The sequence below is a fragment of the Cicer arietinum genome, chromosome 4 (assembly GCF_000331145.2).
Source record: "Cicer arietinum cultivar CDC Frontier isolate Library 1 chromosome 4, Cicar.CDCFrontier_v2.0, whole genome shotgun sequence".
Classification (NCBI taxonomy): domain Eukaryota; kingdom Viridiplantae; phylum Streptophyta; class Magnoliopsida; order Fabales; family Fabaceae; genus Cicer; species Cicer arietinum.
The window spans coordinates 30485059-30511320 of record NC_021163.2 but is presented as its reverse complement, the minus strand read 5'-3'; the positions used below and the strand labels follow the sequence as shown (position 1 = coordinate 30511320).

Sequence of the window (26262 nt, the reverse complement as noted above, 5' to 3'; positions counted from 1 at the left end):
CGTATTTATTGAATTTTAAATGTAGCAATTTCTTTTTACTAATTATAATTTATAATACAGACTTAGACTTTAACAACCCAATTTAACACTAATATTGTCCCTAAAATATTTTATGAACCATAATTTATGAGTGGCGCTACTTATTAAAATAATAATGCATATTTTAATTACTATGATTGTTTTGGTTTGAGTTGGATATTTTAATTACTATGACATGAGACCCACCACCAAAAACACCATCAAGCTACTTCGATGTCACAATCCTCCCTCATATGTCTTCTTCCTCTCTTCACTAATCTACATACTACACTTTTTCCTTGCTATCTCCCTTGTCATCATCATACTCTCTTCCAAGACAAAGTCGTCATCACCCTTTTTATATTATCAAAACACCATTAAAACACCTCCATTTCTTTTATGAAATCAAAACCCTATTATTACCCCTTTTCAAAGATACAAATTAGAGTTAGTAAAACATTCATGCAGGCCAAGTGAAGGAATGTAGAAGAATGGAGGAGTTAGAGTTTTTACTCATGGGTTGAAGAAGTAGAAAACAAGCTTGGGTTTGAGATAACATAGAACCCAACTTAAAACCTCTCTAAGGTGTGTTTAGGATTTTCATTTTAATTTGAAAATGATTAAATACTTTTCTATTTCCATTCATAAATATCAGTTTTCAAGTCTTGCGTGCGATGTGTTTGTTGAATGTCCTATATCAAAGTTTTTTTCATGATATGCATGTTGTGATGATTTTTGAGATGTGACTTGTATGTTTTGTTGATTGAATTTCAGTGTTGTGCATTGCATATATGTTGATGTGTGTTGCATATGACTTTTTCAGGGTTGGAGTGGAAATGAATTGTGCTGCAATTCGTAAAATATAAGTATGTGTCCTCTCAAATTTTCTTAAAGAATTTACATTGGCTAAGAGAATTTTCTAGTTTGGAAAGGGATTCCTTTCTGTTTTAGATTTACTGAGCGGATTCTAGGACTATATTATAAGTGTTTTCTTGACTGTTTTGGTTTGGTTCCTGATAGAATCACATAAAAATAGGAATCTGTGAACTGTAAAATGATAGATAAAATGGAAATTTATTGATTTATGGAAGAAGGGAAAATTATGATACAATGTATAACCCAGAGCAAAGCTCCTCCAGAGAAAATAGTATTTCCTAATTCAATGATAATAATAATTATTCATGAGCAATACTCCACTCTAGGTAGTCAATAGCGCCGGTTCGTGGCGGGATTGCGCCGGAGCGGCGCGATGAAGGACATGGCCGCGGCGGCGCAGTGCGTCGCGGGGAAAGAAGAGATCGCCCGCGATCTAGGCCGGGTCGCGTTCTGGGTCGTGGGTTCTCAAACCCTAGAAAACATTAATTTTTTTAATTTTTTTTTCCTTGAAAAACCAATTTTACCCTTAAATTTTTAAAATGTTTTAAGGGTAATTTTGGTATTGTCCTTCAAATTTTAGAGTTAGTTGTCTTCCTCAGCCGTTTCGTCTTCTCACTGCCGTTTTGTCGTCCGTTTTGTCTCCTCTGCGTTCGTCCTTCCTCATTCGTTCCTCTTCGCCTGTTCGTCTTCTTCACTCGTTCATTCCTCTGCGTCGTTCCTCTTCGTCATGGTTTTCTTCCTTTTACTTCTTTCTCTGTTCTGTTTTTACTTTTTTCTCTGTTCTGTTCTTATGTTCCCTTCCTGGTTTTACTCCTTTTTTTTTTTTAATTTAATTTTCTTTTCTTTTTACTTCTTTCTCTTTCTCTATTTCTTTATTTTTTTTGTTACTTCTTTTTTTTTCTGTTTTTTTTTTAATTTAATTTTTTTAACTTTAGTTCTTTCTTTTGTTTCATTTTTTTAATTTATTTTTTTGTTACTTCTTTTTTTCTTGTTTTTTTTTCTTTCTGTTTTTTTTTTTAATTTAATTTTTTTTTATCTTTTGTTACTTAGTTATTTCTTTTATTTAATTTATTTTTTGTTCTCTCTTTTTATTTTTTCTTTCTATTTTATTTTTTAATTTATAAATGTTTATTTTTTTTGTTACTATTTATGAATTTATGAATGTTTATGAGTTTGAGATATTGTTTTATTATGCATGTTTATATAGTATTATTCATATAATTTGTTCAAAAAATCCCGATATCCCGCTATTCCGGTTTCTGGGCTTGGCCGCGACGCGCCGCTATCTGGGATTAACTACCTAGACTCCACTACCCTCCTTAATTTATTCCCCTATGTGTAACTGAAATCCCAGAATTTAATGAGTTTCTCTGCCCTGTCATTAATAGACTGCTTATTCTCTTTTTTACCCTTGCGGACATACGTTCTCCACACTGCAAATTTGGGCCTTTCACTAGTCTTAGGCCCACTAATTCTATCATAATCGCCATCAGGAACTGCAGCCTTGTCCTCAAGGCTGAGAGATGGAAATTGATTTTTTAGTAGTAATTCATCCTCCCAAGTTGTATCTTCTACATCTCTTCCTTTCCAACGCACCAACCATTGTCGCACCAGTTGTCTTTCTTTCACCACTGATCTTGCAGCCATCAATTCTTCCGGTTCTTCCCCCTTTTCTGCTTCCATTTCTAACCCGTCTGGTAGTTAAGATTTAGGAGAATAGTCTCCAATAGCTTTCTTGAGTTGTGAAATGTGAAACACTGCATGCACTCTACTTCCTTTAGGCAACTTCAACTTATAGGATATTGGCCCTATTCTCTTTAGGATCGGAAATGGTCCAAAGTACCGTGGAGCCAGTTTCTGATTAATCCTTCTAGTCACTGTCTGCTGTCTATGGGGCCGAAGCTTCAAAAATACCCACTCAACCATTTCAAATGAATATGTTTTTCTTTTCTTGTTTGCATACCTCTTCATCTGTTCTTGGGCCCTGTTCAAATGGTACTTAAGTTGACGTAAGGCCTCATCACGATCAACCAATTCAGCTGCTACCGTTTCTACTTTCATTTCTCCTTGTAAATATCTAACCATAGTGAGTGGTTTTCTTCCATACACTGCCTCAAACGGTGTAGTTCCTATAGACACATGGAATGTGGTGTTATACCACAATTCTGCCCAATGAATCCATTGCGACCACTCCTTTGGTTGCTCAGATGCAAAACAACGAAGATATGCTTCTAAGCACCGATTCACCACCTCTGTTTTCCCATCCGTCTCCGGATGATATGACGAACTCATACTCAGCATCGTTCCTTGTAAGCGAAACAACTCTTTCCAAAATAGACTCACAAACAGTGGATCACGATCACTAACAATGGATTGTGGCACCCTATGAAGGCGCACCACCTCTTTAATAAATATTTCAGCCACCTTCCTCGTAGTCTATGGATGTTTTAAGAGAATAAAATGTCCATACTTAGATAATCTATCCACCAATACAAGAATTGCTTCAAACCCCTTCGATTTTGGGAGACCAGTGATAAAATCCATCGAAATGTCATCCCAAATTTTCTCCGGAATTGAGAGGGGCTGTAACAAACCCATAGGAGAGTACGCAACGTACTTTTGACGTTGACACACGTCGCAACTCTGCACAAATTCCATAACTGACTTTCTCATTCCTACCCAATAAAGATTTCCTGCCATCCTTCGATACATGCGTAGAAAACATGAGTGGCCACCAATTGGAGAGTGAGAACTTCCACTTATAGGATATTGCCCCTATTTTCTTTAGGATAGGAAAGGGTCCAAAGTACCGTGGAGTCAATTTCTGATCAATCCTTCTAGTCACCATCTGCTGTCTAAGGGGCCAGAGCTTCAATAATACCCACTCACCCACTTCAAACGAATAGACTTCTTTTCTCTTGTCGCATATCTCTTCGTCTGTTCTTGGGCCATGTTCAAATGATACTTAAGTTGACGTAATGCCTCATCACATCAACTAATTCAGCTACTACCACTTCTACTTTCGTTTCTCCTTGTAAATATCTAACCACGGTAGGTGGTTTTCTTCCATACACTGCCTCAAACGGTGTAGCTCCTGTAGACACATGGAATGAATATATGCTATAGTAGAAAAGTATTCCTTTGATTAATTGGATGTCTGGTTGGGATTTAGGGTCCTATTGCAGCTCTATTATCACCTTCTGCAATTGGGGATCATTCATAATTACCTGCTGAATTTGTTGCTCTTGCATACATATGGGAAAAGAAGTTATCCCTTTCAACTTTGCTTCCTCATGCATTCTTGAAAGCGCATCAGCAACTTTATTTTCTGGACCTGGCTTGTATACCACTTTGAAGTGATAGACCAATAATTTTGCTATCCAATTCTGCTGATCAGCCGTAGTGATGCGTTGTTCGAGCAAGTGTCGTAAACTCTTTTGGTCGAAGTACACCACAAATCTTCTTCCCAACAAATACGGACGCCAATGCTGAATTGCCAACACCAACGCCATCAATTCTTTCTCATACGCAGACTTGCTTAAATTATTCTTGGACAACGCTTTGCTGAAGTAGGCTATAGACTTCTTTTTCTGCATTAAAACTGCACCTATTCCTCTTCCGGATGCATCACATTCAATCTCAAAAGGTTGTGAAAAATCTGGTAGTGTTAAAATTGGGGCTTGCACCATAACTCTTTTAAGATTCTCAAAGGCCTTCAACTCTTCTGTACCCTAATGAAATCCTTCCTTCTTTGTTAGTTCTGTCAATGGTTTAGCTATCTTTCCATAGCCAACAATGAATTTCTGGTAATAACCGGTCAGCCCCAAAAATCCTCTCACTCCTTTGACATTATGAGGGATTGGCCACTCCAAAATGATATTAATCTTAGATGGATCCACAACCACACCTTGTTCCGATATTACGTGACCCAAATATTCCACTTTCCTACCAGCAAAATTATATATATTTTTTTAATAACGACAAAACAATAGTATTGTAAAATCTCCATCACTTGATATAAATGTGCTAAGTGTTCTTCCCATCCCTTACTATATACTAGGATATCATAAAAAAAATACCAAGACAAACTTACGGAGGTGTGGCTTGAAAATCTGATTCATGGTGGATTGTAAAGTGGCTGGTGTGTTCGTCAACCCAAATGGCATCACTAGAAACTCATAATGCCCTTCATGAGTTCGAAATGCTGTCGTATGCACATCCCTTTCTTTCACCCTTATTTGGTGATAACCGGATTTCAAATCAAGTTTTGAGAAAAATTTTGTTCCATGTAGTTCATCCAATAATTCGTCAACTACCGGAATTGGATATTTATCTGACATTGTAACCTTATTCAATTCTCTATAATCAACACATCCTCCATGACCCATCTTTCTTTTTAACTAAAATGACAGGACTAGAAAATGCACTAGAGCTGTTTCGAATTATACCTTGGGTTAGCATGCTCTGAACTTGTTTTTCGATCTCTTCCTTATGGTGGTGAGGATAACGATACGACCTAACAGTCACAGGACCTGCGTCTTTCTTCAATTCAATTGCATGAGTTATATCTTGTTCAGGAGGCAGCCCAGTATTCTCTTCAAAAACTCCCTTAAAATTCTCCAACAAGTCTTGAAGCTCTTGTTGTTGGTCTTGAGTTAGCTCCTGTAATTCTTCATTTGAAGTTTGACCTAATTCTTCTTCCAGCAAACTATACAGTGTTTCAGTTTGCCCTTGAAGTACCTTAGAATTAGCCAAATCTTTTGTGGTAAAGAACTAACCTTGTAGTTCCACCATTTTTCCTTCCCACTTCCAGATCGGATTGAACCTGGGTTATAATGAAATCCAGATCCTTTCTTTTTGTTGGGCCCCGATCTACTTGGCCCACTTCCCTTCCAACTGCGAAGTCCACCCACACTACCACCTATTGAAATCAAAGACCCACGTAATTCCGTTTCGACATCACGAGCAATCTTCATTGCTTGCAATCTGGTTTGTGGATTCAATGTACACACCTTCAAGCGAATGTGGTTCTTGAGTCCTCCCATGAAGTACCCAAGGTATTGCTCCTTCAGTAGTCTTGCTACTTGTGACGACACATATTCGAAGGTGGTAATGTATTCATCAATTGTTCCCATTTGTTGCAAATCTTTCATCTCTTAAAAGAGGTTATCACTTTGTCTTCCACCATACCTTTCAATTAGCGCTCGTTTCAACTTCGCCCAATTCAAATCGTCCTCTGTCTCACGCAACAAATGAAACCAGTGAATTGTTGCGCCCTCCATGCTTAGCTTCGCCAATCTGACTTTCACCTCCTCCGACATCCCTTGAACTTCAAAATACGTTTCAGCTCGCGTGATCCAGGCCACAGGATCGTCACCGTCAAATGATGGTAACTCAACTTTCTTCACTGCCATCTTATACTCTGCCACAGAGTCCTCAAAATGCGCATACTGTTCCCCCGTTCCAATTGGTCGTTGCTCTAGCAACCTCGTGAACTCGCTCATCATAATTTCGCGAAATTCCCTCAACTCTTGGCGAACAGAGTCTTCCACCGCTGAGAGTCTTGCTTCAACTGCTTCTATTCGATCTGACAGCTTCGGTGGCATGTACAACATACAAAAATCACTGGTACTTCTCAAAGATCCGGCAGGTCGGACCAATGATAGAATCATAGAAAAATAGGAATCTGTGAACAGTAAAATGATAGATAAAATGGAAATTTATTGATTTATGGAAGAAGGGAAAATTCTGATACAATGTATAACCCTGAGAAAAGCTCATCCAGAGACAATAGTATCTCCTAATTCAATGATAATAATAATTATACATGAGCAATACTCCACTACCCTCCTTAATTTATTCCCCTATGTGTAACTGAAATCCCTAGAATTTAATGAGTTTCTCTGCCCTGTCATTAATAGACTGCTTATTCTCTTTTTTACCCTTGGAGACATACGTTCTCCACACTGCAGATTTGGGCCTTTCACTAGTCTTAGGCCCACTAATTCTATCAGTTCCAGCTATCTTATGTCTAGCACTTGAATTAGGTACTTAAAGCATTATAAATGACTCACAACTCTTTCATTAATGTTCTTAATATTTGATGTTGCATTTTATATAAACATGGTGTTATACATGTAAATTGAATGACATATTTTGTTCTGGTATTTACATACATGCATGTATAAATATAGGTTTATATATGTGTGTCTATATATATATAAGATGTATATTGTGTTTGTCTAAATTAAATTATTTTCTTTTCTTAATTCAAATTATGGTTCTGGTATGGTGACTTACATGCAAACAGAGTAGAAGTAAAATGACATACCAGATTTATCATGATTCATCACCAACTTGATAGCTATGTTTAGTCCCATCACTTAGAAGGATTTTAACCACTAATTCAAAATCTTGAATTACAACAACACCTAAAACTATAAGTCAGTCTTATCAAAATAACTTTAAACCCACATATTGTTAGAGGAAAACTACCCACTTGACCCTACAAGTCAAGTCTTCTCAACACAATATGAAAACCACAGGTTTTTTGAGGCACACTAAAGCCACTATCGGGCTGTGTTACAAATAGTTAGAAATTGGTTTCATTTTGTTTTTACTAAGCAGTTTGTTACAATGATACTTTCCCACACATGGGTTACCACACTTAGACACTAAAATAAAGAAACTTAGCACAAGAGCCTTTTGCTGAAACTTAAACCTTGAAGTTCTTAATACTTAGAAAATATTTTGCTTGAAGGTTTTTCTGAATACTATTAGCAAGGTAGTTGTGTGTTCTATCTTTTCTTCATATTAGAGTCCCAATTTATAGATCAAAATAGGTTTCAATTTATTCCTTTGTAAAATCTGAATCATATATTCCTTCCAACTTGGTTAATAAATATTTCTTCCAAGTATAATTGTGAAAGATGTGTTTTAATTATATGGTTGTTAGCCAATTCCTTATTTATGAATCTGATATGAGCAATTCATATACAATGATATTGTGTGTATTGTGTTTAGATTGAAATTTCAAATTATTCACTTGAGTCTTCCTTCATACGCTTTATTTGGATTTGGAACAACAATACAACTTGGGTTTGTTTTTGGAACTTTAGAATTTTTTATATGACTAAGTATTTTTTTTAGTGTCGGATAATCCATCAGAGCCATTGACATTACATTAGAGTCGTAGACTTTTATATCATCATAATCATTGACTTGATTGTTGGAGTCAGATGTTGTGTTATTTGAATAATTTTAGTCATATGCATATTGCATGGCTTAGAATTAGTGGCTTGGGAAAATCACATTTGTTGTATTATTAGAGTTAGTGCAATATCAGAGGCTGCTTATTAGATTCATCATTTGAGGAACACTGCTGTTAGAAGTAGATCTTTAGAGGCAAATGCATATACTTTTTAGTTCCTCTAATATCATCCTCTGGTCACTTCCTCTAGTCTATTCCTCTGGTTGTTGTCTTTGGTAACTTCCTCTAGTTGTTTCCTCTATTCGCGTCCTTTAATTTTCTTGTTTTAATCGCCACATATTTAATGAAGCCACTAGCCCAACAAATTGTTATCATAAAATACATTTGTTAACATCAAAACCGCACAAGGAGTTATTGAGGGACCGCCTTGGTTCTAGCAATGTCCCCCCTTTGATGATGACAAATTTGTATGTTTTATAACAATTTATTTAAATAAAATAAAGTAAAAACAACAAACAAACATGCATATAGAACAAACTGCAATCAAACAATCATGCAATAAGGTAAGCATATAACTTCATAATCTGAAAACTAGAAAGAAGGAACTAGAACAGAACTAATAGTGTATTCAGAGTAAAGCAGAAACATAACTAATATCTAGGTTGTATTTCTTTCATCTTTATTTTCATTTGCTTGCTAACAAGGCTTATTGATGACAGTTGGACAGGGCTCCTCCTAACTCTAAGCAGTTATACCAAACCTCTTTCTGTCCACATGCATATTCTTTCTCACCCAAATATGAAAACATTAAACAATTATGATTATATTCAAACAACAGTTCAAATTCAAATTGTTCTCAAAATTGCTTTCTTCTCCTTTTGTCATCAGACAAAAAGAATTCAAAGTCGAATTTGTAATTGAATAGAGAGTCAACACATATATAGTTGATCAAATTTTTAAAGGAAATAAACAAGATAAAAAATAGGAAACACATACTTACTAAATCTAAACTATTCTAGGCATATCATATATGAATCAAAGCGTTATTTAGATATAAGGGTAAGGTTCATATTTTTCTTAATGAATTCAAATATGTTTTTAGTTAGTGGTTTAGTGAATATGTCATTTCATTGATGTTCAATGTCTACAAACTGGATCTTTAGTACACATTTTTGAATAAAGTCCTTAATAAAGTGATGTTTTATTTCTCTGTGTTTAACCTTAGAATGCATAATTTGATTCTTAGTTACACAAATAGCAGAAGTATTATCACATAATATGAGAATGTTACTCTCAAATATTTTGTGGTTCTCCAATTGAAATTTCATCAATAGCAGTTGAGAGCTGTATCCAACTGTTGAAATGTACCCATTCTCTGCTATTAACATTGCAATTGTGTTTTTTCTCTTGCTTGACCAGGAAATTACATTTTCGCTCAGAAGTATGCATTTTCCACTCGTGCTTTTCCTTTCATGTTTGTCTCCAGCGTATTCAGCCTCACAATTGACATCTTATAGAACAAACCAATGTTAGAAGTACTTTTTAGGTATCTGACAATCCTCTTAACAACAATTAAGTGGGATTCCCTTGGATCAGCCTAAAATCAAGCGCGCACACACACACACATACACTAAATACAACATCACGTCTGGAAGTAGTAAGATATATAAGTGACCGAATCATTTCTCTGTATGTTTTCTCGTCAACCTTAGGGCCTAATTCATCTTTATCCTATAAGCAAGTAGGTGCATTGGTGTAGCCATAAGTTTGCAACCATTCATTTTAAACTTCTTGAGAAGCTCTTTTGTATACTTTGTTTGATGAATGTATACACCATTCTAAATTTGTTGAATTTATATTCCTAAGAAGAACTTCAATTCTCCCATAATGCTCATTTGAAATTCATGCTGCATTAACTTAGCAAATTCTTGACAAAGATTTTCATTTGTAGATCCAAAAATAATATCATCAACAAAAATTATAAAATACTTATGTTTTTTATGAAGACAAAGACCAATGAAAGTAATCAAGTTGCAAGCTCAAAAAGAAGTCAACAATCAAAGTCAACTATGGTCAAATATGCTAGAAGTCTTATAATGTAAAGGTACATGATGCAATCTAATATTCTTATATTCCAAATGCATAGGAGAACCTTTCATTTTTGTATATGCATCAAAAGAATTTTCAAAGTGTCAAAATGCATGAACAATGTTTGAAAATCAAGTTTTTGACAATAATCAATGTTTGAAAATCAAGTTTTTGACAATAATCAATGTTATATTCAAATACACGTTGTAGACGAATACAGACTAACGTCAGTAGCTAAAACTGAATATTTGTATTCGACTACGAGACAGTGTATTTAAATACGATTGCTAAGTCAATAGCTAAAACTGAACATTTGTATTTGACTATGAGACAATGTATTCGAATACGAGTGCTAAGTCAGTAGCTAAAACTACACATTTGTATTCGACCACAACTTGGTGTAGCTGAATACAAAACCAAGTCAGTGGGCAAATTCACACATTTGTATTCGAATACAAGAATGTGTATTCGAATACAAGCTTTACAATTCAAATATAATTGAAGGTTACAAAGAGGTGTATTCGACTACACTCCTGTTGTAGCTGAATACAAGTGCGAAACAATGCAATTTTTCAGTTCAAATTCAACCTGAATCATTGCATATGTTCATAAAACCTCTAGGAACGATTTCCACTGATATGAAGTGATGTCTAAGGAGTATAAATACTTCATATCTTCAGACTTAACGAATCAATCTTTTCAACATCTTAACATCAATCTTAGAACAACTTTGAACAAACTTTTTTGAAATATTTTGATTTTTTCAAAGTCTCTATTTCAAGTACAGATTTTACATTGTCATATCATTGAGAAAAGTTCTCTGTCGTACTTGAAATTATATTAGACTGTTATCATTGTACTCAATTGTTATACACTCTTGATCTGAGTCAAAATCATTATTGTAAACCATTCATTTTATTGTATAGATTGAGGAAAGTAGTGTTCTTTCTTCAAGTGTTGTAAACTAAGATAATTGTGTGCTATCTTAGAGTGATTGTTAGGAGTTTGTAACAGAGGTCCTAGGGTGAGACTTGTACTTATTCTAACAATAGTGGAAAATTTCTTGTGGTGTGCAAGAGGACTAGATGTACCCTTGGTTGTAAGGGGAACCAGGATAATATTGATGTGTTCTTTATTTTTCTGTCATTTACTTTTTATCATACATTATCCTAATCCGAAAAATTATCCACTAAGTCTCTAAAAACTAAACAAAAATTTAAACACATAATTCACCCCCTCTTAGGTGTGCCTCTGTTCTTACATTTTCAATTAATTATCTAAACAGGGTAGTGTCAACCTGCCCTCTTTCAAAACCACTTTCAAGAAAAAAATTACTTATTCTACCATACCATCCTCTAAGTGCTTGTTTTAAACTGTACAAAGATTTTCTAAGTTTAAATAGATAGTATGAAAACTCAGAGTTTTCAAAGTCGGGGGGTTGTTGACATAAACTTCTTCATTTATGTAACCATTTAAGAAATCACTTTTTACATCTATTTGAAATAAACTAATATTATTATAAACAACAAAGGAGAGTAGGATACATATTCATATAACCTGGCCACTGTAGCAAATCTCTTAGTGTAATCAATACCTTCTTGCTGATTGTAACTTTGTGCAACCAATCTGGCCTTGTTTCTGATAAATTCTCCCTTTTCATTTAATTTATTTTTGAATACCCACTTGGTTCCAATAGGTTCCTTATTCTTTGGTCTGGGTACTAGATCCCAAATATCATTCCTTTTAAATTCATTTAGCTCTTTTTGCGTTGCAAGAATCCATCATCTGCTAGTGTTTCATTAACATAGGAGGTTCAATTGATGAGAGCAGACCAAATAAGGTTGTGTCTTTTAGTGATGATCCGGTCTTCAAAGGATCATTTGCAGTTCTAATGACCAGAGTGTTTGGATGAGATGACTTGTATTTCCATTGAGTTTAGCTTCTAAATTAACTTGATTGGTTCTGACTTGATCATATTCATCTTCTGATGTTTTGTCAAGTTCCTTAGATTTTCTTGTATCGTTTGATTTGTCTAGTTCTTCTGGTCTGTCTTTATCTTCTGATTTATCAATATCTTTTGGTTACTATAAACCTACAATATCTTCAACTAACTTTGATTTTTTAATGTCAAGTTGCTTGTCATCAAACTTAACATGTGTTGACTCCTCCACTATGTGAGTCTCCCAATTGAACACTCTATAAGCTTTGTATCTCTTAGAGTATCCAAGCAAGATTCCCTTTTGTGAACGAGGATCAAACTTGCCAAGGTTATCTTAGTATTTAAAATATAGTATACACAACCAAACTGATGAAAGTAAGAAATGTTGAGCTTTTTACCTTTCTACAATTCATATGGAGTCTTATTTAGATTTTGTCTGATACAACCTATGTTCTGAATATAACATGAAGTATTGATTGCTTCTTCCCAAAAGTGCTTAACAACACTTGTTTCGTACTTCATGGTGCGAGCAATTTCTTAAAGAGTATAGCGTACACAACCAAATTGATGAAAGTAAGAAATGTTGAGCTTTTTACCTTTCCACAATTCATATGGAGTCTTATTTAGAATTTGTTTGATACAAACTTTGTTCTGAATATAACATGAAGTATTGACTGCTTCTTCCCAAAAGTGCTTAACAACACTTGTTTCGTACTTCATGGTGCGAGCCATTTCTTGAAGGGTACACTTTTTTGTTTCCACAACACCATTCTGTTGAGGTGTTCTAGGTGAGGAGAAGTCGTGTAATATACCAATCTCTTTACAAAATTTCTCAAAGAGTTTGTTCTCAAAGTCTCAACCATGATCACTACGAATAGTTACTATAGAAAATTGCTTTTCATTTTGCACTTGTTTGCAAAAGGTAGTGAACATTTTATGAGACTCATCCTTGTGTTTAAGAAACTTAATCCATGTCCATCGAGAATAATTCTCAACTATGACAAGTCCATATTTTTTACCATTCAACAAGGCAGTTTTATTTGGACCAAACAAGTCAAAGTGTAGAAGCTCAAGAGGTCTACTTGTGGAAACAATATTCTTTGATGCAAAAGAACTCTTAGTTTGTTTCCCTGCTCGATAGGCCTCATAAAGAACTTTTGATTTAAACTTGAGATTTGGAAAGCCTTTAACAAGTTCGAATTCGTTTAATTTTGAGGTTAACCTTAACTTGGCATGCCTTATATATTGTGCCAAATCAATTGTTCACTGCTTATAGACATAAAGCATCTGACCTCTTATTCTGCTAAGTTAAAAAGTTGGTTTTATAAAGGTTCCCTTGCCTCTGGCCTATAAATATTGTAGAACCATCAAGTTGACTTATTACATGTCAAGACTTTTGATTAAAGACTATATCATAACTACTATCACTTAATTGACTTATGCTAAGTAGTTTATGTTTCAGTCCCTTAACTAATAATACATTATTAATAGAGATTAAAGAATTATTACTGATTGTGTTGTGTCAAATGATATGGCTTTTCTATTTTCCTCCCAAAGTCTCTGAGCCTTAGTTGGTCAAGGTCATGTCTTGAAACATAGACTTTTTTCCCATCATATCACAAGGGCATCCATTGTCTAGGTACCATGACTGGTGTTTTAACTTAGTTGTTGAGAACATCTTCAACATAGACAATTTTAGTTTTAGGTACCCAAATTTGGTTGGGTCCTAGTTTGTTAGTTTTGAAAGGTTTCTTGTATTTCCATGTGTTCAACATTGGACAAGATATTTTAGAGTGACCTTTCTTAGAGCTAACAGTACATAAATATTAGAGTGAATAATTTTAGATTTAATCACTATTTCTTGATATCTTAAATCTCTTTTTTCATTTCTACTAACACCATAAATCATAAAAGCAAACTTGCTTCTTTAATTCATATTTTACTAATTAACATATACTATCTTCTAATGGTTTAGAGACATAGTTATTTTGCAGAATTAAATTTTCCTTTTTAAGTTCAGCTAAGTTATTTTTAAGACTATCAACTTTCGTAGTTAAATTTTCATTTGTTTTTCTAAGAGCTTTCAGTTTAAAGTGATGTTATGATTTTTATTTACAAAATCATTACGAACATTAATCAATTCATTACGTGTCAGATCAATATGTACCTTTATTTCTTCATCTACAAACTCAATTCCAGAGTCAAAATCAACATCAGCCATCAGAGCGGTATTTGATTGGTCTTCATCATCAGAGTTATCCCATGTGGCCATCAAGACTTTGTTCTTGGACTTTGAATCTTTCCTCTGAAACTTCCCTTTCTCCTGATTTGGACATTCTGGCTTGACATGTCCAGGTTCAATGCATCAATAGCAGATGATACTTTTCTTATCGTATTTTCATCATTTCCTCTACTGGAAAACTCGTCTTCCTTTGAATCTTCATTCTGATTCTTTAAATCATTATCCTTTGATTTTGTAAGGCTTTCTTATGCTTGGATTTTAGAGCCAAAATCTTGTTCTTCTTCTTGGACTCATCTTCTTCAAGGTCAATTTCATGTGATCTGAGAGAGCTGATCAATTCATTTAGTTTAAGAGCATTCAAATCCTTTGCTTCTTGGATAGTTGTGATCTTGGGTCTCCACTTGCTTGGCAAACTCCTTAGTATCTTATTGACATGATCGACAGTTGTGTAGCTCTTTTCAAGTACCTTTAATCTTGAGACCAAAGTCTGAAACTTGGAAAACATAGATTTAATGTTTTCATCTTCCTCCATTTTGAAAAGCTCATACTTTTTCACCAGAAGATTTTCCTTAGCTTCTTGAACTTGGTTTTTTCTTTCATAGGTCATAATTATTTTTTCATAGATGTTCTTTGTTGTCTCCTTGTTAGTGCATTTGTCAAACTCCTTGAAGGTGACTGTGTTTATCATGAAGGTTATGGACTTGTGATGCATCTTGTACATTTTCTTCTATTCAACATCCATCCCTTTCCTTGGAATTTCAGCACCATCAACATTTGTTGGAGCAGTGTAGCCATCTTCCACCAGGTCATAGAGTTCACAATCTTGTAAAATAAATAAACTTCTCAACCTATCCTTCCAGTACTCGAATGTTCTCCATCAAACAAATGTGGTATGTTGATGTTTCCTCCTAAAGCATCTTCACCAAATTCAGACATGTTGGATCCTTGGACCTTCCTCAAACATAGTAAAGTACTCCGCCTTGAGATCGAGCTCTGATACCAATTGAAGGTGCACAAACACGAGAGAGGGGATTGAGTTGTGTTTGTCTAAATGAAATTCTTTTCTTTTCATAATTCAAATTATGGTTCTGGTTTGGTGACATACATACTTTATCTAAACAGAGGCAGGAATATACAATTTTAACTAATCAGAGGCAACAATAAAACAAAAAGAGTAGAAGTAAAACGACATACCAGATTTATCCTGGTTCATCCCCAACTTAGTAGCTACGTTCAGTCCCCTCACTTAAAAGGATTTTAACCGCAAATTCACAACTTTGAATTACAACAGCACCTAACCCTATAAGTAAGTCTTCTCAAAATAACTTGAAACCCATAGATTGTTAGAGGAAAACTACCAACTTGACCCTAAAAGTCAAGTCTTCTCAACACAACTTGAAAACCACAATTTTCTTGAGGCAGATTAAAGCCACTATTGGGGTGAGTTACAAATAGTTGGAAATTAGTTTGGTTTTGCTTCTACTAAGAAGATTTGTTACAATGATACTTTCACACACATGGGTTACCACACTTAGACACTAAAATAATGAAACTTAGCACATTGCCTTTTACTGAAACTTGAACCTTGAAGTTCTGAATACTTAGAAAATATTTTGCTTGAAGGTTTTTTTGGATGATGTTTGCAAGGTAGTTGTGTGTTATATTTTTTCTTCAGATTTTAGTCCCAATTTATAGATCAAATTAGGGTTTCAATATAGGTATTTGTAAAATATGAATCATATTTTCCTTCCAACTTGGTCAACAAATATTTCTTCCAAGTATAATTCTGAAAGATCTATTTTAATTATATGGCTATTAGCCAATTCCTTATATCCAAATCTAATATGAGCAATTCATATACAATGATACTTTGCTTATTTTTTATAGATTGCGTTTAAAAATTATTCACTTGACTCTTCCTTCGTACGCTTGATTTGGATTTGGAGTGGGAATACAACTTGGGCTTATTCTTGGACCTAGGATATTTATGCCTTACTAGCTATAATTCTATGATGATGCATGCATATGTTATGCTTGTGCGCATGGTTCTAGATTTCAACACTTGTTTGCTTTAGACGTATAGCTTTATGGGCTCAAGTTAGACATGTAAGCAATAATTATTATAAGGCACTTGAGTTAGTTTGCATCATAAGGATCCCAATAATAATAATTATAAGTTGTAGTCATTAATAACCTAGATAACTACCAAACATGTGCATGGTGGGGTATATAAGACTTGATGCAATCATGTTATAGATATACCACATAATGATATTATCATGAATCATAGGCTTACGTTGATAATTGATAAATTAAGGACATAAGATTTATTAGTTCAAATTAGGCATGTAAGAAATAATTTTTATAAATATTAAATTTTGATTTGAAATGATAGATGACAATTAACATTGATGTCAGAATTATCTTGTCAACAATATCATACTAAAAAGCATGCATAAATATATCTAAACACATTAGCTACCCTCAATGTGTAATATGAGTGACAACATATATATTAACATATATATTGACTCCTATGATAGTGTATATGTAGACTAAACTTATGGATTGAGCAATGAAAGTTGGCTAATCATCGCAAAAATTGAAAAATATGCTCATGAAGAAAATGTTTTATCAGAAAGGAATATCAAGAAAAATGTTTATATATTTAGATTGTCATTGACACATTTTGATCTCAAAATTTCAGTTAAATTTCAACGAAGACAATTTTCTTGACCACTTCTTTTGCAATGATTATTAACAAAAGTCAGAGACAATTTTTGAAGCATGTAAGAGTTTATCTACAAGGTGTGTTCTCACATGGAAAATTATATATTTGCATTTTAATTTTATTATTTACATTTTGACTCTTACGCGCTCTGTAGACCATAACTTGTGCTCTGGATATCCGATTGGTGCATACCGGCAGACGTTGGAAAGCTAAAAATCAGAGCTACAAATTTTGTGTTAGAATAAAAGTCTAATGCCGAACTTTACTGGGCCTAAACTGCAGATTTCCTAATATGAACTTTTGTAATAATTTTAATTAGTAGGTCACTTGTTTTTAAACCCTAAAGCCCAACATTGGGTACTATATATTGACAGTTTTGTTTCTTTTCTACGGAGAAAATATTAAGATTCAAATTGCTACAAAAAATAAATAGTTTTTATTTTAATTTAATGAAAGACTGATTTTATAAGATTAATCCACGAGTTCAGAGTTTCATCAACACATTGAGATTTAGGTTACACTGTCAATTTCGATTCATGATTATATTCTTGTTTATTTGATTCACTACGCGAAAAAACGGCTTTTACAGCGCTTTTTTTAAGCCATTTACAGCGCTTTTTCAAAAAAATAAGCGCTGTGGAAACGAGCGCTGTAAATGATACAACAGCGCTTTTATAAAAGCGCTATAAAACATGTAAATACAACGCGCGCTTGTTATGCACATTTTACAGCGCTTCTTCACAAAAAGCGCTGTAATATGCACACCCATATATGAGTTATGGGTGTGCATATTACAGCGCTTTCCCACAAAAGCGCTGTAATATGCCCACCCATAATTTCATATATGGGCGTACATATTACAGCGCTTTCTCGCAAAAGCGCTGTAATATGCACCCCGTCATATGAGTTATGGGTGTACATATTACAGCGCTTTTTCGAGAAAGCGCTGTAATATGTACACCCATAACTCATATATGGGTGTACATATTACAGCGCTTTCTCGAAAAAGCGCTGTAATATGCCCACCCATAATTTCATATTATGGGTCTGCATTTTACAGCGCTTTTCTTGTACATATTACAGCGCTTTCTCACGGAAGCGCTGTAGAAGGTGCACCATTAAAGCGCTTTAGAACAACATTTTACAGCGCTTTTTAAAAAAAGGTGTGTGGGCCATGCCACGTAACTGCCAATAGCGTCGCTTAAGAACTTCATATCTCCATCGTTGTCCGGTATGGGCAACGGTGCAGTTGGTTCGAAAGCAACCGTAGGCGATACTTTGACATGGCCCGCGGGGATCGGAATATTGTGCAATACTTCTCCCGAAGTATTGTGCAATATTCCTTTTCCCACCTTCCGTTGAGTCGGCGAGGACAAGTATAGGACACATGTAGTGACACCCTACATCAATAGTTAAAACATAAGTACAGTTAATATATAAGTTTGTTTAATACATAAGTAATTACATAAGCAAGTAAGTAGTAAGTAATTAATTACCTCGGGAATACTCTTCAAACCGACGTTGCAACTCCCGGTTTCACTCTCCATTTGTATTTCAGGTTGGAGCTGAACCGGAAGTTGCTTGTCTTTATTCGTATTCACCAAGAGTGCCACTTGCTCCGATAAGATTCTGAGCTTCTCTAATACTTCCTCGTTGGAAGGTTTTTGGCGCTTCTCTTGAGGAAAAAAGCTTTTGGGAGTTACGCCAAATCCTTTCCCCCTCACTCGACCGGAATACTCAGGGACATTAAACACTTTCCCAAGAATGTCCCTGCACGTATCCTTGTTGCCCTCTTGAGTTTCAGAACTTTGTTCAATAGTTTCCTAAAATACATGTAACATTAAAAAGATAAGTTCAATAGCATTTTTAAAATACAATATTAAAAAATATTAAAGTGATAATATACTTACACAAAGTTCTACAACTTTCTTGACATTTTCATTATCAACCACTCCTTCTTTGTTAACACGCGCTTCCTTCCATAAGATATGACGACCCAAGGGTTGATCGGCTTGGGTGTCTTTTCTCTATTCGTTAAAATCATAAACAAAATAATACAAATTAGTTACACACTATAGTTTATAATACAAATTACAAGTGATGTTTAATTACTTACAATTTTTTGTTCAAGGCGTGCATATCCCATACGTGATTTCTTGTATGGGTGTTTTGGGTTGCTTGCCCGTTCGCGATTTGCCTTACTAATATTCTATATAAAAAAAAAATAGCAATTGTGTAAAAATTTAAAATACGCTACGAATATGAATAATAAAACACAAATGCTAATAAATTAATCACTTACGACAAACGCCGGGTCAGAACGTTTGGAAACAAATGCACTCCATTCATCCTTTGATATATAATGTTGATATATCTTTGGAGGTTCAGCATTTGTGTTTCCTTCTCTATCTTTTAGATAGAAATTTGAGAGATGGGATCTAAATCCACGATGGATTTTCCCAGCAACTCTCAAAACATATGACTTTCGTTCCTCATCAAGAACAAAAGTGGTCTGCAATGAAAACAATTATAAGTAATGTATTTTACAGAAAAAAAATTATAAATGACAAAAGAGTAGATCAAAATATTTACTTGAATGTCATTCCAGATGATATCTTTGGCATCCTTCAACGCCTTATCTCTCCAGTTGTCTATTGTTATTGGGACATTTTGACGAACAACAGCCCCAATGTAGCTTACAAACATGGAGCTGTTGGGGTCAACTGGCTGACCACTCTCGTTCCAGCCAACCTAATAAACTCATATAGTAAGTACATGCCCTAAACCCTAAAAAAAGATAAAAAAACACACAGCAAACAGAGTATATATAGTATACCTCAAATTTAATGCCACTGCTCCGTGCTTTAATCACCCTTTGCATGATAGTTGCACCACGTTTGACTTCTTTTTCGTAAGTCTTAGAGGTGCCAACTTCTTCATTTTGAACTTCTAAATCTTTGTTTGTATCCATTTAACTACAACAAGTTCAACATGCACTTTAGTATAACATCAACAAGCTCAACATGGATCATGCATTATTATAAACAAACTCAACATGTATCAGTATATCTTAAAAAAGCTCAACATGCATTCTAATGATTACAAAAATTTAATAACATCAATACCTGAATAATGATGGTTCGAAGAAAGACGAAATGCAAAGAAAAGAGGGTTTGCAGAAAGTTCACAGAAATATGGTTCACAGAAATACGGTTTGAAGAAATACGTAATGAGGGTTACGTATTTCAATGAAAATATATTGTGTGAAATGGGAGAGATGATCTTGGATGGAAATAAGGTTCGAAATGAAGGAGATGATCGTGGAAATAAGGTTCGTAAAGGACGGGATGATAGGGTTTGCAAAAGAAGAGAAGAAATGAAGGTTGAGATGAAGGTTACGTAATGAAGAGGAAACTGAAGAGGTAACTGTTATATATACGTAACACTTTTACAGCGCTTTTTATAAGCCTTTTACAGCGCTTATTTTGTAAAGCGCTCTAAAAGGCTTCTTTAGTTAAATTTTTAAAAGGCTCTTTTACAGCGCTTTTTTCAAATAAGCGCTGTAAAAGACCTCCGTGTGTTATTATGTTATTTGAATGCCTTTTACAGCGCTTTTTTCAAATAAGCGCTGTAAAAGACCTCCGTGTGTTATTATGTTATTTGAATGCCTTTTACAGCGCTTTTTTCAAATAAGCGCTGTAAAAGACCTCCGTGTGTTATTATGTTATATGAATGCCTTTTACAGCGCTTTCACACATAAGCGCTCTAAAAGGCTTCTTTAGTTAAATTTTTAAAAGGCTCTTTTACAGCGCTTTTTTCAAATAAGCGCTGTAAAAGACCTCCGTGTGTTATTATGTTATATGAATGCCTTTTACAGCGCTTTCACACATAAGCGCTCTAAAAGGCTTCTTTAGTTAAATTTTTAAAAGGCTCTTTTACAGCGCTTTTTTCAAATAAGCGCTGTAAAAGACCTCCGTGTGTTATTATGTTATTTGAATGCCTTTTACAGCGCTTTTACACATAAGCGCTCTAAAATGTCTCTTTATGTTAATTTTAAGAGGCTCTTTTACAGCGCTTTTCCCAAATAAGCGCTGTAAAAGACCTCCGTGTGTTATTATGTTATATGAATGTTTTTTAAAGCCTTTTACAGCGCTTTTCCACATAAGCGCTCTAAAATGTCTCTTTATGTTAATTTTAAAAGGCTCTTTTACAGCGCTTTTTCCAAATAAGCGCTGTAAAAGGCCTTATTGTTTTTGTGTTTTGTTATGTTATGTTATTTTTTAAACAAGCTCAACATGCATGCAAAACCCACATAGTAGTAACTGGTCACCACAAAAATCCCTTCCTCTTCACCAAACTCTTCTCCTTTTATGCATCTTCTTCACAAACATCAAAGCTTACTCTTTCACAATTCAATCTCCACCTCAACACCCTTTTTATCTCTTTACATTCTCTTTCCTTCTTAAATCGAAACTTAATTGGTATTCAGGATCATTGCCATGTTGCGAAAAATGGGTTTGTGTCTGGTGTTTTTGGGGATTCCCATGATGCGTACAAGGTGTTTGAAGAAATGGGTTTGTGTCTGATGTTTTTTGGATTCCCATGATGCGTACAAGGTGTTTGAAGAAATGGGTTTGTGTCTGATGTTTTTTGGATTCCCATGATGCGTACAAGGTGTTTGAAGAAATTAGGTGTCTGATGAATATTATTTTTAAAGCTTTTTTACAGCGCTTTGTCAAATAAGCGCTGTAAAATGTCTTTTTTACTCACTTTCAAAAGAGTCGTTTACAGCGCTTTGTGTGAAAAGCGCTGTAAAAGGTATAAAACACTCATTATTTTATTTTTAAAAGGATCTTTTACAGCGCTTTTTAAGATAAGCGCTGTAAAATGTCTCTTTATTTTATTTTTGTGTTTGGTTTATTTGGGTTGGGATGACATTAAAAACATTTTTATCATTGTTTATTGGATTAAAAATATTGTTATCATTGTCTTTATCACAATACTTTAGGAGATGATGAATTATTAGAAATGAGTATTCTGAAGAATCTATATATATATATGCACTGAGCAAAAGAGAATCTCTCTATTCAGTTCAGTTCAGTTCATGTAAATTACTAATTTATATTCAGTTCAGTTCATGTAAATCAAGCTAAATATAAAACACTCATTGTTACATGAACTTGGTATAAAACACTCAAATCAAGCTAAATATAAGCAGAAAATAAATTAATCAGAAAATAAATTAATCAGAACTTAGTATAAAACACTCAATTCAGATTACATGCATATTTACAATAACACAGTTCAGATTACATGCATAGCTTATATAAAACAATTAAACATATATATACATTAAGATGCCCTTCTTCTTTTCCTGGTGACATTCACATTTGTTTGTCCATTTACAATACGAAACGATGGATTAATCCAAATTCCCTCATCATGATCATCTCTAAGATATAAACCATCATCAGTTGAATCAATTTCATGTGGTTGTTGTGATGTTGCAAATAAAAGATCATTACCAACATCTTCATCATTATTGTTATCATCACTTATTTTATTGGTCGATAGGACAACAGACCATTTATCATTAGAAGGATCAGTGACATAAAACACTTGTTGAGCTTGCGACGCTAAAATAAAAGGCTCGTCTTTGTATCCCACCCTATTAAAATCGACAAGCAAGAATCCTGACTCATCAATCCGAACGCCATTATTATTATCGACCCACTTGCAACCAAATATGGGAACACGAAACATTGTGTAGTCTAACTCCCATATGCGCTCGATAACCCCAAAATATGATAGATTTGCATATATTGGGTTTTTGTCTTTTGCACTTGAGACATGCATCGCTTCAGCTACGAGAGTGACTCCACTATTTTGCATAGTGGTCTGATCATCTTGTTCTTTGGTATAAAATGTGTAGCCGTTAATAACATAACCAGTGTAAGAAAAGACATGTAAGCTCGGACCATTTGCTAGCCACCTCAATCTATTTGAAATTGATCCGGGGTCTATATCAAATTTTGACATTATGTGATTTTTTAACCATGTTACAAAACTTCGATTGTGCTCTCGAGTTATCCAATTTTGATTCCTATTCATGTTCAAACGAGATAACTGATCAATGTGTATTGTAACATACGGTTGAACCTCATCATCATTGTGCAGAACATACAATTGTGCCTGCTCCCATTCTGTCCTTGATATAGTCAGTAGTCTCCTTCCAGTTATCCCTTCTCCTGATAGTCTTCCCGAATGACGAGACATGGGAAGCCCTATGGATTCAACATTGGACAGATATTCAGTACAAAATTCAGCAGCCTCTTCAACAATGTATCGTTCAGCAATACAACCTTCTGGTCGACTTCTACTTTTTACGTACCCTTTTAATATTTTCATATATCGTTCTATCGGATACATCCATCTCATATAAGCTGGCCCACAAAGTTGTGTCTCCTTAACCAGATGAACAGTAAGGTGAACCATTATATCAAAAAACGATGGTGGGAAATACATTTCAAGCTCACACAAAGTAACAACAATTTCCCTCTGCAATGTCGGTAATTTCTGAGGGTCGATCACTTTACTACAAATTTCCCTGAAGAAGAAACATAATCTAGTTAAGGCTAGTCGAACTTTTTCAGGTAAAATGGAACGTATACCTATTGGTAGCAAATGCTCCATTATAATATGACAATCATGGGTCTTCAAACCTTTTAACTTGAGGTCTTTCATACAAACCAAATTTTTAATGTTCGAAGAGTATCCTTCTGGAACTTTAACTTCGTGTAGAAATTTACATAAAACAATTTTTTCCTTTCTAGATAGAGTATGAGCGGCTGGAGGTAGATATGTGCGATTTCCTTTCTTTACTGGAGCCAGTTCATTTCTTATTCCCATATCGACCAAGTCCAATCTTGCATTGACGCCATCTTTAGACTTTCCTGGAACATTGAGTAACGTACCAATAACACTTTCAAATACATTTTTTTCAATATGCATCACATCGAGGAAATGTCTTACATACAATGACTTCCAATATGGCAATTCAAAGAAAATTGACTTTTTCTTCCACCCAGTTTTCACCAGCTCTCCCGCAAAAGGTTTGCCAAATTTATTGGTCAAACCTTGTACTTTTTCAAGTATTTGATATCCAGTCGGTGCTAAAGGAGCTTTACCTTCCTCTGATTTTCCATTGAATGCATTTCTCCACCCACGATACTGATGACTATAAGGTAAAAATCTACGATGTCCAAGAAACACATTCTTCTTACAATGTTTCAACCGCATCCAATTTGTACTCTCTTCACATATAGGACATGCACACTGACCTTTAATGCTATATCCTGATAAATTACCATATGCTGGAAAATCATTAATTATGCCGAACAACATAACCCTTAAATTGAAACATTCTTTCTTATACCCATCATAAACTTCCACACCTGTCTCCCACATACTTTTTAAATTTTCGATTAGAGGAGTCAAGTATACGTCGATATCATTCCCCGGTTGTTTGGGTCCAGAAATTAACAGAGACAACATCATAAACTTACGCTTCATACATAACCATGGAGGTAGGTTATATATTACCAAAATCACAGGCCACGTGCTATGTGAGATGCTTTGAAGACCATGTGGATTCATTCCATCAGTAGAAAGTGCAAGTCTTAGATTTCTTGACTCTATCCCGAATTCAGGATACTCGTGATCAATTTTTGCCCATTGTGGGGAATCTGCAGGGTGTCGAAACATTCCATCTCTAATTCTTTCATCTGCATGCCATGTCAAGTGTTTTGAATCTTCTTCACTGCGATACATGCGCCTAAATCTTGGTATTATAGGAAAATACCACACGACTTTTGCTGGAGTAGATTCTTTCTTCTTATATCGAGAGACATTGCATTTCGGACACGCCTTAAGTAGTTCATATTCGTTTCGAAATAAAATGCAATCGTTAGGACACGCATGAATCCTTTCGTAACTCATTCCAATAGAACACAAAATCCGTTTAGCCTCGTAGGTCCGACTGGGAAGTTCATTATCATCTGGCAACATATCTTTTATGAGTGTTAATAATTCCGTAAAGCTTTTATCAGACCATCCATTACTCGCTTTTAAGTTGTACAACTTTAATATCGCTGACAGTCTTGTGAATTTAGTACAACCATTATATAATTCTTTCTCTGCATCACTCAACAAACTTTCAAACATTTTAGGACAATCTCGAAGATCTTCTTCAACTGCTTTTGCAATCTCATCAACTCGGTCCGGCTCATATGTATCTGTATCGAAATCAGTTGAAGCATATGTAGAACTATTCTCAAAATTAATGTTTCCTTTTTTTTTCTCACCATGTCTTATCCAACATGTGTAGCTTTGATCAATTCCATTACATACTAGATGTCCTTCTAATTCATCTTCTCTAACACGTTTTCCAAAACAACATTTTAAACAAGGACAAACTACTCTATTTGGATCTTTTGCATTCTTCACTGCAAACTCAACAAACTCCTTCACTCCAATTTCATACTCTTTTGACAATCGATTGGCTGAAATCCATTTCCTATCCATATTATACCACCTATATAAATGCAGTAACAAAAATAATAAGCTTTCAAAACATATCAACAAGTTTCAAAAAGAAACCAATATCAACTAAAAATTTCAAAACAGAACAGATCATGTGGTATGAGTTTTTGACAATTTTTGACAATTTCAAAACAGAACAGATCATGTGTAAAAAATACCTTAGACAACGTAGATGGCCGCACAGTACGTAGAGGATATTAGGGTTCGCAACGTATATAATTATTTGAAAGATGTAGAGGATATGAGGGTTTCCAACGTATATAATTATTTGAAAGATGTATTTTACAGCGCTTGTGAAAAACGCGCTGTAATAGGTAGTTAAATTCTTATTTGAAAGATGTATTTTACAGCGCTTGTGAAAAAAGCGCTATAATAGGTAGTTAAATTCAATGAAAGCGCATGTGTTTTACAGCGCTTGTGAAAAAAGCGCTGTAACTGATTCGCGAAAGCGCTGTAACTGATTCGCGAAAGCGCTTCCGTTTACAGCGCTTTTTTGACAAGCGCTGTAAAATCCTTATAACGTGATGCGCAAACGTTATATGACCTACTACAGCGCT

The 26262-nt window shown here is 34.6% G+C and overlaps 1 long non-coding RNA gene across 3 annotated transcripts; it reads left to right on the top strand.

Annotated features, from left to right (window-relative positions):
* The first annotated feature begins 227 nt into the window (after positions 1–227).
* On the top strand, positions 228–17487 carry LOC113786160 (uncharacterized). 3 transcript variants are annotated; one of them, XR_012162627.1, is made up of 5 exons: positions 228–603; positions 842–884; positions 10056–10208; positions 17081–17162; positions 17259–17487. It is a non-coding gene; the product is annotated as an uncharacterized lncRNA (long non-coding RNA). The 3 variants fall into 3 exon arrangements; XR_012162626.1 differs by having other exon boundaries at positions 17081–17181; XR_003472291.2 differs by lacking the exon at positions 10056–10208 and having other exon boundaries at positions 17081–17181.
* Positions 17488–26262: the final 8775 nt, after the last annotated feature.